This window comes from Xyrauchen texanus, chromosome 40, assembly GCF_025860055.1.
Source record: "Xyrauchen texanus isolate HMW12.3.18 chromosome 40, RBS_HiC_50CHRs, whole genome shotgun sequence".
Classification (NCBI taxonomy): Eukaryota; Metazoa; Chordata; class Actinopteri; order Cypriniformes; family Catostomidae; genus Xyrauchen; species Xyrauchen texanus.
In genome coordinates, this window is record NC_068315.1 from 12,730,409 (window position 1) to 12,745,389 (window position 14,981).

General features: G+C 38.1%; 1 long non-coding RNA gene across 7 annotated transcripts in view; it reads right to left on the bottom strand.

The window, feature by feature from the left end:
- LOC127633598 (uncharacterized) overlaps positions 1–13,584 on the bottom strand; it is a 31,691-nt gene extending 18,107 nt beyond the window's left edge. For all 7 annotated transcript variants that reach the window (XR_007969230.1, XR_007969228.1, XR_007969227.1 and 4 more), the window contains exons 1-2: positions 13,496–13,584; positions 10,823–11,070 (exon numbers count right to left, since the gene is read on the bottom strand). This is a non-coding gene — a long non-coding RNA (uncharacterized LOC127633598). The remainder of the gene's footprint in view (positions 1–10,822; positions 11,071–13,495) is intronic.
- Positions 13,585–14,981: the final 1,397 nt, after the last annotated feature.

Sequence of the window (14,981 nt, forward strand, 5' to 3'; positions counted from 1 at the left end):
ATCGACTGAACCAGATATTCCATCGCAGCACAATAATAAAGACTTCATGAATTTCTTTACTGATAAAATTTAAATAATCAGAAAAAACTTAATAAACAGCACCACAGAAAACAGTGTCTCATAATTTTGCTCATGAGCAACTTCAATCCGTCTGTCATATGTTATGAAGAGCTAACAAAACTTATCGAATCATCAAAAGCCACAACATGTATGTTAGATCCAAAACCAACCAAGCACTTAAAGAGGTATTCCCAGTAATTTCAGAACCTCTTCTTAATATTATAAACTCCTCACTATCCTTAGGACATGTTCCAAGAAACTTTAAAATTGCAGTTATCAGACTGCTTATTAAGAAGCTACAGCTTTATCCTAGAAAATTGGCTAAATACAGACTGATTTAAAATCTACTATTCATGTCGAAAATACTAGAAAATGTAGTGTCCTCCCAACTAAGTTAATTTTCTACAGAGAAATGGAATATAAGAAAATTTTTAGTCATGATTTAGGCCCCATCAGAGTACAGAGACTGCACTTATCAGAAATACAAATGACTTGCTCTTATCATCTGATCACGGCTGCATTTTCTTTAAGTGCTTTTAGATCGTAGTGCGGCCTTCAACACAAGAGATCACGACATTCTCTTAAATAGGCTGGAGAATTATGTTGGCATTAGTGGACTTGTGTTAGCATGGTTTAGGTCCTATTTAGCAGACCGCTACCACTTTGTATGTGCAAATAAGGAATTGTTAAATAAAACAAAAGTATGGAGTGCTACAGGGATCAGTTTTAGGACCTCTGCTTTTCTTCTTATACATACTTCCCCTGGAAGATATTATCAGGAATCAAGGAATAAGTTTCCACTGTTATGCTGACGATATTTCTTCTAAACCCAACGAAAATTCTCAAGTCTCCAAATTAGCAGAATGTACCAATTAAATCGAAGATTGGATGGCCAGAAATTTCCTTCTACTAAATTCCGACAAAACAGAGTGGACCAAAAACTTCAAAAAAAAAAAGCAGCTAAACTATAATTTGACTCTCGATGGATGTGCTGTTATGCCGTCTTCTACACCAAAGAACTTGGGTGTAATATTTGATACCAATCTGTCCTTTGAAAATGTAACTTCCAATGTTTGTAGAACAGCATTCTTCCACCTGAGAGATATTGCTAAATTACAACACATGCTCTCTGTTGCTGATGCCGAAAAACTATTTAAATAAGCGCCAGCCAGACGGTGACCGGCAGGAGTATGCCACAAGTGAGTGACCCTCATGTTGAGCCAGGAGGTGAGCACTCAGAAAGAATCACGGCACGAGACCTGACAACTGATAAAATCACATGCGGTGTTTGTGCAGCCAAGACAGTGCTCACATCGTGGTTTCATTGTGGTCAAGAACTTAATTAATTCAAGTCACCCACATCATGTCTCTCTGGTCCATAATAGCTAGATGAATTAACTGTAACTTTTTAAATAGTCAGGGGGAAAAAATTGTATCGCTAAAACAGACTCTGAAAAATAGATAAAAGGCACCTAGTTATTGTTTTTCTATTTTAAAAGCATTGAAGAGCTGCTTAAAATATGTTCTTTTACAGTTTTTTCCATGATAAAATGCACAAAGAAATATAAAGTAATTTTGGGAAGCGAAATGTTTTTTTTTTAGAATTTAATTATAGATTGGTGACCAGACGTCCCAGTTTATTACACAGGACAGTACCAGTTTTTGGAAGGGTCAATGATTTTTTTTTCTTCTTAAATTAAATCGCATTGCCCTTCTCGCTATTGTCTCTGGTATCGTTTGCGGAGAAGAAAATAGATTTAGTTGCATCGCATGTTGATTTGATTTGATGTTACATTCATTACAGTCTTCAGCAAATCAGCTGAAATGTATCTGGTTACCATGGCAATGACATCATGTGCTAAGCACTCTAGGTCATCCTGTTAGTTAGCGCAAATGCCCAAAATAATGCAAAACATTTTTCCGACAACGAGGTGAAAGAAGCCGATCCATGTATTCGCACAACTCGTGAAAATGTAAGCAGGTGTTTTCTGAATGTTAATTTTACCCATGAGCACGGAGGTAAATCAGACAACTGATCAGACTACACTGCACTTTTTACATTCCTGGTTCAATACAAGTTAAGCTCAATTGACAACATTTATGGCATAATGTTGATTACCACATACATCATTTTTTACCCTCCTTTTCTTTAAAAAAGCTAAAATCTGGGTTACAGTGAGGCACTTAAAATGGAAGTAAATGTGGCAAATTATATATGTTAAAATACTCACCGTTTCAAAAGTATAGCCATTAGACATAAACAATATGAGTGTTAACATGATTTTAGTGTTAAAAATCGCTTACAAACCTTTTCTGGTTAAAGTTTTATCCATTCATTTTACAACTTCTTTTCTATGACAATGTAATGTCAACAAACCCTCAAACGACTGTAAAAATTACTATTTAAACAACTTTACAGCTCAAATAATACAAGAGTTTTAATAGAAGAATTATTGCAATTACTTTTATAAAATTATAAGCTTCACATTTGTGTCTAAACCCTCCAAAAATTGGCAACATTCATTTCCATTGTAAGTGCCTCACTGTAACATACATTTTTGCTTTTTTTTAAAGAAAGGAGGGATGTCTAAATACATTTTTGTGATAATAAATCTTATGCCACAAATGGCATAATATTATGCTGTTGTTTGAGCTTAAATTGTCTTGAACCTGGAATATTCCTTTAAATGTTGAGATGTGGGGATTGTATTTTGAATTTTATGTTCTAATGTTGTGAATTTTGTGTTAAAATGTGTACCTGACATGACAAGCCTACGCATAATTACACGTGCAATATGAAAGTATATGGATAGAACAGGCTATGTGAAATTTGTGAATTAAAAAAAGCTAAAATGTGGTTAAATAGTGAAAAATAAAATATACATTTTCACAACCTATATTGCAGAAGTTTGCATACCCCTTTTGATTTAGGCCTATACGTTTTCACACCACTTTCTTATATGCAAATATAAGAGATAAAAGATTATATATATTATGTAGTAAAGCTTGTGTACAGTCTGTCTCACGAACGGTCGGTGAAGAGTTTCACTTAATATATCAGATTTCAGTTTGTTTCTCACCTTATCGTATTCCTTCAGAAAAAGACATGAGTAGCATACAGTCATTTGTTAACACATCTGAATTAAGTCCTTTTGAAGCTTGAAGAAGTGGTCAACCATAAACTGCCATTGTGTGACATCACTGAGCACAATTTTTTCCCCCACAATTTCTCCCTTTATGTTAAGAAAAAGAAAGAAAATAACAACACAGGTGTGAGTAAATAATGACAGAATTTTCATTTTTGTTTTAATTAATTATTTTAGAATCAAAGGAATATAAACTTTAGAACAGGATAATTTGTTTAAATTCAGTTACTATTTCTGTCTTGGAGTATATGTTGTCAAATAGCTTATTCAAGGTAGTGCTAAATACATTTTTATGATACCTTACTCTTATGTTTTAAAAATGATAACAGATGGACACATCAGGGTTTTTAGGTGGACAAGCGGTGTGTAGGACTGCCCCACGTCTTCAGCAAATTAACACTCACGTCCGTGTTAAATTGCCCTATGGGCTTTACCAGTGTTTTTGGATGTTGCATTTGCAGTCAAGTCGTGAGATGTAACATCTCAGCACGTACTAATTACTACTGTGTTGACTTGATTATTTTCCCAAACCAGTCGGCAGATAGAGACAAAAAAAATCTCAGTATATATAATTTCTTTAGATAGGGATCATTTTAGATAAAAGTGAACTAAATTGAAAGGACAAATTGAAAATGAAGTAGAAATAAAAAAATTAGAAACAATAATAACTCTGGTTGTAATGACTAACACAGCTTTCACGTTCTTTATTTTATGTTTGAGTGGAGGGGAAAAAGCAACAAATAACTGAAATGTCAATAGAACACAATAAGAAGTGTGCTGAAGGACAGCAGGAAACTAATCATAAAATATAGAGGTGTTTTTGTAACATTTATATTGACAATTGTGTTTTCTTAGTTGTGAAAGTTAAAACAAGCTTAAAATATTGATGTAGAGTTTACAGTTACAATTTAAAATTAGATTCATGAACAGATTGACTCAGACTCACTAGGATTCAGCCCCTTTTGAACTTGACTCAGACTCAATTGTTTAAAGACTCAGACTCTACTTAGGTGGGAAATCCAGTGAGAGAGGATTTGCTTGGAGACATTCCTTTCGTGCATCCTCCATAGCACACAAAGAGCTGATCAGGCCGTCTGAACTGGCTGGTGCACTAAACGTATGTGTGTAGCGCCCGCACAGGGCATAACAAATGCAAGGACTGTTCTTCATCCAAATTAACTGGAGGAGGAAAGAACAGTAAGGTAAACCACCTGCACTCTGAAAAGTTTCTAAGTGGTTAGAACCTTAGGCACATAGCCTTTTCTGGGTTTGATAGTGGCTTTTGAAAAACTAGGATCAAACTCCAGACATGAATTGTCAAAATAATTGCGCATGTAAGTCACCGACCTGTTTTACTGAGGCCAGAGCCAGCAGTAGTGCAGTCTTAATGGCGAGCATGCACAAATCAACAGAGTCCAAAGATTTTAAGGGGAGCCTTGCAAGTGCTTATCGTACCAAAGTTAGGTCCCAAGTCGGGACTATAGCCGGACGAGTTGGATTTAATTGACTTGCTCCTCTAAGGAACTTTATGGATAAATCATGCTTGCCTAGAGTGGTGCTGGCTTCAGATGCGTGATATGCAGATATAGTCACCACATAAACTTTGAGCATTGACGGAGTGTGTCTACATCTAATCGCTCTTAAAGAAATATGAGAATTTCATGTATGGGGCTGTTTACTGGGTCTTTGCCATGTGAAAGACACCGATCAGTGAACACATTCCATTTTAGCACATAGAGGCATCTCATGGATGTCGCTCTGGCTTGTAAAATTCATGTCTGAAATTCATGTCATGTGTAAAATTTTAATTCATGTTCATGTCTGAATGCATCAGTTCTGGCGCCCACATGCAGGTTCCACAGCTTGGGCTGGGGATGCCAGATTGTGCCTTGCGCCTAAGAGAGGAGATCCCTCCTCAGCGGTATTTCCCATGGCGAGCTGTATAACATCTCTATCATTTCCAGAAACCATGGCTGATTGGGCCATTATGGCGCAACCAATAGAATTCTTTACTTGTCCTCTTGGACTTTGCATACGACAGAGTAAATTAGGCACATCTGGGAAAATGCATATTTGCATTTGGCCGGCCATTTGGGGGGGGACAGTGGGCGTTCTCCACTGAGGCAAATAGATCGATTTCTGCTTTGCCGAATATTTACCAAATCTTCAGACAGTTTGAGGACGAAGTCCCATTCCCCCAATCTTACCCCTTAGCATGAAAATAGGTCAGCACCATAATTCAGATGGCCTGGGACATATGTCGCTCTCAGGGAAAGATGACACTCACTCCACATGAGTGAAGCGTCTGTCTCAACAATGGCGGTGAATGAATTCTGCCTTGGTTGTTTACGCCACAACTGTCATGATGTCTGAGCGAAGCAGAGCATGACAGTTTGCTATTTCTGACTGAAAAGCCTTCAAGGCTAGGAATACAGCCGATAGCTCTAGGAGGTTGATGTGCCATGCCTTCCTCGCACCTGGGCGTCCATCGCACACGCCCCTGACTTGTGTTAGAAGTGTCTGTAGTCACCACTTTCCACCTGAAAATCTGCACCAGAATGATACCTTGCTGGTAAAAGGCAGGAGCTGTCCAAAGTGCTGGAGCAGCTATACAGCACGAGATATAGTGCGCCAAGCATGTCGTGGCACACGGCGCTTGAGCAGCATTAAAATGGTCTCATGTGTAAAAAACCTAATGGAATGACCACGAATGCCACCGCCATAAACCTCAATGCTTTTTTAAACAGCTCCATTGGAAGTGTTCTTTCCCGTTTGAACTGAGACAGACACTGTAGAATGGCCTGAACATACTCGCTTGTGAGGTGCGTGTGCCTGCTCACAGGGTCGAGGCAGGCTCCCAAAAAGCAGATTTGTTTCCTGGGGTGATAATGCTCTTTGCCCAGTTGACATTGAGGCCCAAGCTGTTTAGATGCTCATGCAGTAAATCTCTGTGCTGGCATAACAGTGCCTCTGATTGGACAAGTAACGGCCAATCGTCGAGGTAGTTTAAAATGCGCACGCTACTCAGAGGGGCGAGTACCGCATCGATGCACTTTGTGTACGTGGGAGGAGTCAGAGACAGCCCGAAAGGCAGGACTTTAAGATGATACGCCGTTCCCTTGAACGCAAATCTCAAAAACATCCTGTGATGTTGTACAATTTGGACATGAAAGTACGCATCTTTGAGATCTATCGATGCAAATCAATCGCGTGGGTGGACGTGCGATAAGATCTTTTTCTGAGTAATTATTTTGAATGGGCATTTGTAAGTGCAAGATTAAAATGTTTCGGCTCTAGGATTGGCCAAAGCCTGCAGTCTTTCTTTGGGACAAGAAAATACCTGTTGTAAAACCCTTTTTGGGATTGACAATTTTGGAACAACCTCCATCGTGCTTTTAGCAAGGACATAAAATATGGCCTGATGTTCAAAAGGCATAAAGTTGAAGATGACACATTTCTTCAATATTTTAAGCAATATAACTTTTTTATTTCCATCTTTTTCAGTTTCAAAATAACAAAAAAAGTAAAGGGGCCTGAAGCAATAGTTTGGGTACCCTGCATGGTCAGTATTAAGTAACACCACCTTTGGAGTTTTTCAATTCTTGTTTGGGGGATTTTCACCCTTTCTTCCTTGCAAAAGGCAAAGTTCTGTGAAATTCTTCGGCCGTCTTGCATGCACTGCTCTTTTGAGGTCCATCCACATGATGTTTAGATTGGGGGACTGTGAGGTCCATGCACCTTATGAGGTAGTTCATTGTGGATTTTGAGTTGTGTTTAAGATCATTATTCTGATGTAGAAGTCATCCTCTTTTCATATTCAGCTTTTTTTTTACAGATGGTGTGATGTTTGCTTCCAGAATTAGCTGGTATTTCATTTAATACATTCTTCCCTATACCAGTGAAATGTTCCCAGTGTCACTGGCTGCAACACAAGCCCAAAGCACGATCGATCCACTCCCATGCTCCAGTTGGAGAGGTGTTCTTTTCATGAAATTCTGCACCCTTTTTTCCTCCAAACAAACACTGGCGGCCAAAGGTATGGAATAATGTACAGATTTTGCTCTTATGGAAAGAAATTTTTACTTTTATTCACCAAAGTGTCATTAAACTGATCACAATTTATAGTCAGGACATTAATAACGTCCAGGATCAATGGGATTAAAATCCATAACACTCTTTTCCAATTATCTGTAGTCCAATATCTGTTTCTTTGCCCACTCTAACCATTTACTTTTGTTTTTCTGTTTCAAAAGTGGCTTTTTCTTTGCAATTATTCCCATAAGGCCTGCACCCCAGAGTCTTCTCTTTACTCTTTTACATTAAACTGGTGTTGAGTGGGTAGAATTCAATGAAGCTGTCAGCTGAGGACATGTGAGACATCTATTTCTCAAACTAGAGACTCTGGTGTACTTATCCTCTTGTTTAGTTGTACATCTGGCCTTCCACATTCCACATATTGATAAAATACACTAAATTACACATTTTTGACCAATTGAAAATGAAGTAAAAATAAAAACTAAATTAAAATGTAAAATAATAACTCTGGTTGTAATGACTAACACAGCTTTCACTTTCTTTGGTGTATGTTTGAGTGGAGGGAAAAAGCAACAAATAATTGAAATGTCAACAGAACACAATAAGAAGTGTGTTGAAGGACAATTTTCTCTTCATGCACCTAAAGCATATGCTTTCATTCTGAAACCACTTTGAAATTTGTTCAGCAAGATACTAATTTGTTTTTTGCACTTATATTGACATATTGTTTTTCTAAATTGTGAAGCTTAAAATATTGATGTTGAGTTTACAGATGCAATTTTAATTTAGATTCTTGAACAGATTCACTCAGACTTGGACTCGAATTGTAATAGACTCTGTCTTGAGTCTGAATCAGCCCCTTTTGGACTTTGATTAGACTCCGACTCGTTTGTTTAAAGACTCAGACTTGACTAAGGTGTACTCAACCTACAGGTTATCTGCACATTTTTTAACAGCAAATAACTTTTAAGACCTTTTTAAGTCCTCTAAAAGAAAAATTTAAGACTTTACCTCAACAAAAAAAAACAGGAAAATGTTCAGCGCAACAACACAGAATGATGTGTTGTGGTACAACTCACCAGAGCAACGCTCAAGACAGGTCAAAGGGACGCGAAAACTTTTATACCAAGTGCTGATTCACCTTACAACCCTGACATGGTTGACTATGTATAAACTATCAGCTTTTAAGGTACTTCAGGTAATTTCTAAATTCTGGCCCCTCATAGCAGTTTCAAAAAGACATGGAAGACAGCCCCAGGACATTACAAAAGCCCACAAATACACAAAAGTTAAAGTATTTGTCATACTTGATCTAAATTATGGGTAAATGTGGCTGCCAAATAGCCTTGAGCTGGGTTTGGGGGTTCTCCCCCAAGAAAATGTTATTCAGGGTCTGATAGTGTTTTCCATGTCATTTCAGACACAGATAAATGCAAGCACATTCAATAATCTATGCGTAGACCTAATGAATGAAGATCCAGTCAGACAATTCTAGGAAAGATCAGGATCAGAAATTTATTTAAAAGTGCTTTGTTCAGCAACTACTTTCAGTACTGTGCATCAAACTTCCAATATGGTTAACAATGGGATTAATACCAATCTGGCAAACCAAAGATATACATGTATAACAGTATACAAACAGAATAGCATGAAAACAATCATGCTTACATGGGATGACAAATAGAGAAACATTTATCCATTTTATCCAAAGCGACTACAATTGCTATATATGTCAGAGGTCGCACGCCCCTGGGCCAACTAGGTTGGTACACTTAGTCTTGCTCAGGGACACATTGGTGTCTCACAGTGGATTCAAACCCGGGTCTCTCACACCAAAGGCATGTGTCTTATCCGTTGCGCATCATAAAAGCATTATATCAAGTACATTCTCAGACTCAGCCGAACGCACAAACGCTCTTCTTCGTGAGCATTTGAGTGTGCAGTTAAAAACTAGCCTAGAGCGCCATCTGCAAAAACTAAGCTCAGAATCAAATCGCAAAGCATTAGGAAAAAATTGAAATCAATCCAAGAATCGCAAAGAATCGATATATTGTAGCTAGGACTCCCTTGAAAAAGAGATTAGTTATCTCAAAGGGATTTTCCTGGTTAAATAAAGGTTTAATAATAATTGTCCCAAATATTCATTAGGAAATAACATGAAAACACACAAAGCATTTTAACATATTCAAAGAATTTTAAATGTTACTTTGATAGTCATACCTTAAAATGCTCCAGCAAGTCTTCTGCCGTTGAGTGGCCCAAAAACTGAGAACCATGATAGCGAGACCTGACAATCGGGGTGCCGGTCTCGTCGGTTGACCAATGTCTGACGTGCAAGTCCAACTGTTTAGTTTTCGTTGCTGTGTTCGTGGACTCATCAAACATTATGATGAAAGCGTCCTTGTTTGCCCGTGAAATTAGTTCCTTCTTTAGGTATGGGGCAACACCAAATCGTGCTAAATATGCGGTTTTGTCCCTTCCACACGTGAACGTACTCGCACACTCTGAGTCAGGGAACATTGCTTGAAAAACTAGATGGATGTCCTCATTTCAGGTGTACGAGTGGTGGCGGCTTACGGTTTGAAATACCCACAGTATTTCGGCTTTAAGTGTAGCTACATTCGCAAAGCTGCCGAAGGCATTGCTTGAAGTGGACAGCCTTGTGGAAGGTTGAGAGGTCGAAGTGCTCGATGAGAACATTATGGGCAAACTACTTGCCTGCGACAACACATACTTCTATGCTTTCACGTGTGAATCGAGCGCTATGTGGCCCATTGACCCCAGCTGTATCGTCTTTTTACATAAAGCACACCTCGCTTCATGATTACTGGCTGTTTTCTTCAGCCACCCCCGATACTTTTCGTCCTCCAACCAACTGTCATTAAACAAACATTTGCCCATGCTTGCGATTTCGCAAAATGCCGTGGTGGCGAACCATCAACGGAACGCATTCATCAATCACTTACTCGTATGTCACATGGAATGATGCAGGTTGCACCCACGAAGTGCTGCACCCAAATGTTGCGCTGGTCAAATTGCGGTTTGAAAAATAAATAAAAATGACGACACGGACATGAAATTTAAGATCCCACATGAAATTTAAGACCTCCTTATGGAAAATTCCAGAATTCAAGACATTTTCAGACCTTAAAAATCAAATATTTTATCTAAGACGTTTCAAGACTTTTTAAGGACCCGCGGGGACCCTGACCTAACACTACTATCTTTTTATTGCCTTCTCCTGCTTTGTGGGCATAAATTATTTTCAGAGTGCTAGGCAGCTGCTTAGAGGAGCCCATGGCTGCAGATTGTTGGGACAAGGTTTGAGGAGTCAGAGTATTTATAAAGCTTTGAAATTTGCATCACCGGACAATTCCAAATGATGTGAACAAGCCATAGCCCTAACATGCTAATTAAGGTCTGAGACCTTGGTAAAAGTTATCGGAGACCTCAAATCTCTTGGGGTGCCCAAACTTTTGCATGGTGCTCCATTCCTTTTTTCACTCTAAAATTTTACAAAACTAAAATAATACACTAATTTTGCTTAAAATGTTGAAAAGAATGTTTCTTCTTTAACTTACCTTTTGGAAATCAGGATGCTGAAACGGTCCATTCACCAAAGAATCATCAAGCGGCGAGGCGGAGTGATGTTCGCTAGAATACTACATGGGTGCGGAGAGTCTTATTGTTGCCATGAAGATCCCGTGAAGAATTGTGTAGTCGACGGTCAAGCAGTAGATGGCTTCTAGACGAGAGATGAATTGCTGAAGGAAGAAAATTCTGAAGAATGTTGTTTGTATGCCAGCTTTTATAGCGGACAGCTTCGTGCCTAAAAGGGCGGGGTTGAAACACCACAGACAATATTAGAATATTTCCATTATTGCAGAGAGGTTTCAATTAGGTTGTGTGGAAGGACACTCCCATATGCGTTAGCAAAGCAATGTCAAGTGTACGGAGTCGTAAGGGAACCTCACTCCCCTGGCCTCAAGAGGCACACTAGTGACTGACGCTAGAGGCTGTAGCCTGGTAAATCAAGTCCATATATGACATCACAGAGACTCCATTGGCTCAAAGAGCTAGTAATTGGTACTCTATTCAAAGCCTGATTAAAAATCGTAGAAATTCACTTTATGGTATATGCAGTTTTAACTATGTAAATATGACATTTAAATCATATGTTACACATAATAATATCAGGGCTCGACAATAATGACTGCCCAATGGCCCGGGGCCAGTGTGAGAGAGTTTCGGGCCAGTTGCTAGGACAGTCAATTGCCCGATCGGGCCAGTGCTGCATTTATAAAGTTAGTGTTAGCAGACAATGAATAAAAATACACGGAGTGAACAAAGTCTTCAAACAGAGCACTCGGAGACGAGAGAGTATGATTATATTTAGTTTGTAATGACACGCGAGTGCATAATATTCTGGCTTCAGCCCCCCTAAAATTATGTAACTTTGCAATGAGCACATAACTGTTTTAAACAGCTGCAGCCACAACACTGCACTTGTTTGAATCATGAGGCACTTTGTTTGCTTTTCCCACATGTAAAGACTGACTGTAGTGTGAGCCAATAGCATTGGAATGTGGGCTGTGATGGAGCATATCATTGGTTTGAGCCACTGAACTAATACGGCCCATTTCCTCATTCAATTTATGAATGAGCAAGGATCAGCATCTTCTTTCGTTTGGGATATTATACAGATAGTGCTGTTTCGGAAGGAAATTGGTACTTTAATTCACCAAAGCAGCATTCAATTGATCACAAATTAAAGACGGGACATTACTGATGTAAAAAAACAGTCCTTCAAACCATCACTCAAATCCTTGAGTAATCATGCTAAATTGATCATTTGATACTAGAAAATAACTTGCCATTATATCAAACACAGCTGTAATTTTAAAAAGTAATTTTTCACATTATTAATGTCCTGACTATACTTTGTGATCAGTTGAATGCCATTTTGATAAATAAAACTACCAATTTCTTTCCATAAGAGTAAAATCTGTACATTACTCCAAACTTTTGGCAGCCTGTGTGTGTGTGTGTGTGTGTGTGTGTGTGTGTGTGTGTGTGTGTGTGTGTGTGTAAATAAAATATTAAGCTTTGGACAATATTATGTATCAGCAAATTTTTGTTTTGAGGCAAGTGAAAGTTTTGGCAGGGCTTGTAAAAGTACTGGTCTGACTGGGCCAGTAGAAAAAATCCTTAGCATTGAGCCCTGAATATCCAACTGAAGTTTTACATTGTGAAATTAAAGATGTGACATTGTGTTTTTCAGTTAGCCTAGACTTCAATGACATGCTACCACGATAACATGATAGGTTTTTGCTCAGGCATTACAAACGGTTACCCCCATGGGCACTCGATTTACCAGGCGGACACAATTTATCATGATATATCCAGGACTGGTTACAGTTATACAGTGATAAACATTTGCATCTGACACCTCCACAACAACACATCAACTCTTACTTCGCCTTATTAATTCCGTAACCCCACACATGAGATGGCAAGGAGAGAGCAGGGCTGCATTTCCCAAAAACATCATAAGCTTAAGTTGATCGTAGAAACCATAGGCATCCTTGGTTTCTACAATATTAGGATAACGCCCCAGAGAGCAAATAGTGGGAGTTTACTATCAAGTCTTAAATGAGAGAAGCACCAAAACCAAGTGTCAGAATAAGGGTAGAAATTGATCATGTTTTACAAAAATATTACTTGTTTTTTTATGTTCAAGAATGTTTACTAATATTATAACTGAACCTAAAGAAACATATTAAAATAATAAAAAGGCATATCATGAACCCTTTAAATGAGTTGTCAGTTGTCAGTGATCTAAGGAACACGTCTGAATAACTTCAGCTTTACACAAATCACTTTCTACATTGCATATTCACCTGTATAAAGTCTAGCAACTGTGACAAACCAGATCTATAGGACATAAAGCACCAGCATGACTTTCTGGTCATTAACCATATCGGTGAATGTTCAATCAAAAGCCTTATTTTCAGACTTCATTGCACAACACAATGTTTAGCTGCAACCGAGCTCATTAGTAGCATTTAAACAACTAGAAACTAAAAGGAAAAAAGCTCCGGACACTCTGCATCTCACGATCTTGACTATTTAATTATCATCATAAATCACTGAAAGGGTAACTACAACTACTGTATTATTTCATCGTTTTGTTCTAAATCAACAGCAATGCCGTCCGCACTGTGCACTCACAGACATGGAAAATAGAGCCTCACCTTATGCGCTCACACTTTATTCAGAACCATCGAACTGTGATACCACACTTCAAGACCTTAACTCATGTTATCATCTCTCACAGCGAGACTCTCTCTACCGTGTGGTACACTTCCGGTTACAGGCGGAAGTGGTTACGTTCTGTAATGAAATTTTCAGATAAAAGGATTTGTGTATTGACAACAAGCATATTTATAATGTTCACGGTTCAATAAACAGAATACACACATAACAATGTCCAGGGATAACAAATGAAAATAAATGTTTTTGCCTTTCGTAAATTATATAAACCCAAAATATTAACAATTATCGTTGCCTTATTGATTTTACAGATTTCTCCGTCCAGTAGTCAAGTAATTTTTATTTGTAGCCTATAGTGCTTTTCACCACATAAGTCGTTTCAAAGCAGCTTTACAGGAAATCATGCTATAACATAAAATTATGTTTTAATGCCTTAAGAGTCATCTTTGTGTGATTTCATGAAAAAAGGGATTGTAGATTGTGCCTTAATAAGTAAATAATATTAGTATTTAGACCCCCAGTGAGCCAGCCAAAGGCGACTGTAGCAAAAAAACAAAAACTCCATAAGATGCTGTTTTATGAAGAAAAATAACCTTAGGAGAAAAAAGTACCCTTCTGGCTAAAACAGCGTGAATTTAATGCCAGTAGTTATTTGTGTGTAGATCAAGTCATGTATTATATTAGTAAACTGAGTAAATTTAAGGGACCAGTGTTAAAAAAAAAAAAAAAAGATTTTGTATGAACCATAAAAATGAATTACTAAAAGTCTTTGACGTTCATCTTGAATTATCTGTGGAAATATGCATAGATGTTTTGTCCTTGGCTGATGAAGGCTTTAGTTGGCAATTAATTTATTTTCTGTCTAACCGGTCCTGCTCTACTACATCGCGCAGTATTCAAACCGGTGTCTCTGGCATTGGAGACAGGCGTGCTAACAAGGAGGCTACAGGCCTAGTGTCAGTCTGTAGTGCGCCTCTTGAGGTCAGGGCAGTGAGGTTTTACACATACTGCACAGCTATCACGTACAATCTTGCACCCATTACATAGGCCTATGTATTTCATTTTAAGAGAGTGCAGTCCATCCTTTGACCAAGACGATACAGGCGACATTCAGTGAGGGGCATTGCGCGGAAGCTTATGGCAATTAATTTTGGTTAAGTTCATCCTGAGTCCAATGTTTGGGCAGTGGCACATGAATTCTACCATGTCTTAGCACAATAGTACTTTAGTAATTCTGTGAGGTTTTCCAACCAATTCATCTTATGGATAATGGATCTTCCATATATAATTAAGTTATAAAAAAATAAGGCCTACATTATCTGTTTAGCATGAAATGGGACTTTTTAACTCTTTAATGGATAGTTCATCTAAAAAAATATATTTAATAATGTACTCACCCTCATGTCATCCCAGATGTGTATAACTTTTTTCTGCTGAATACAAGAAAATATTTTTAGAAGAATATAT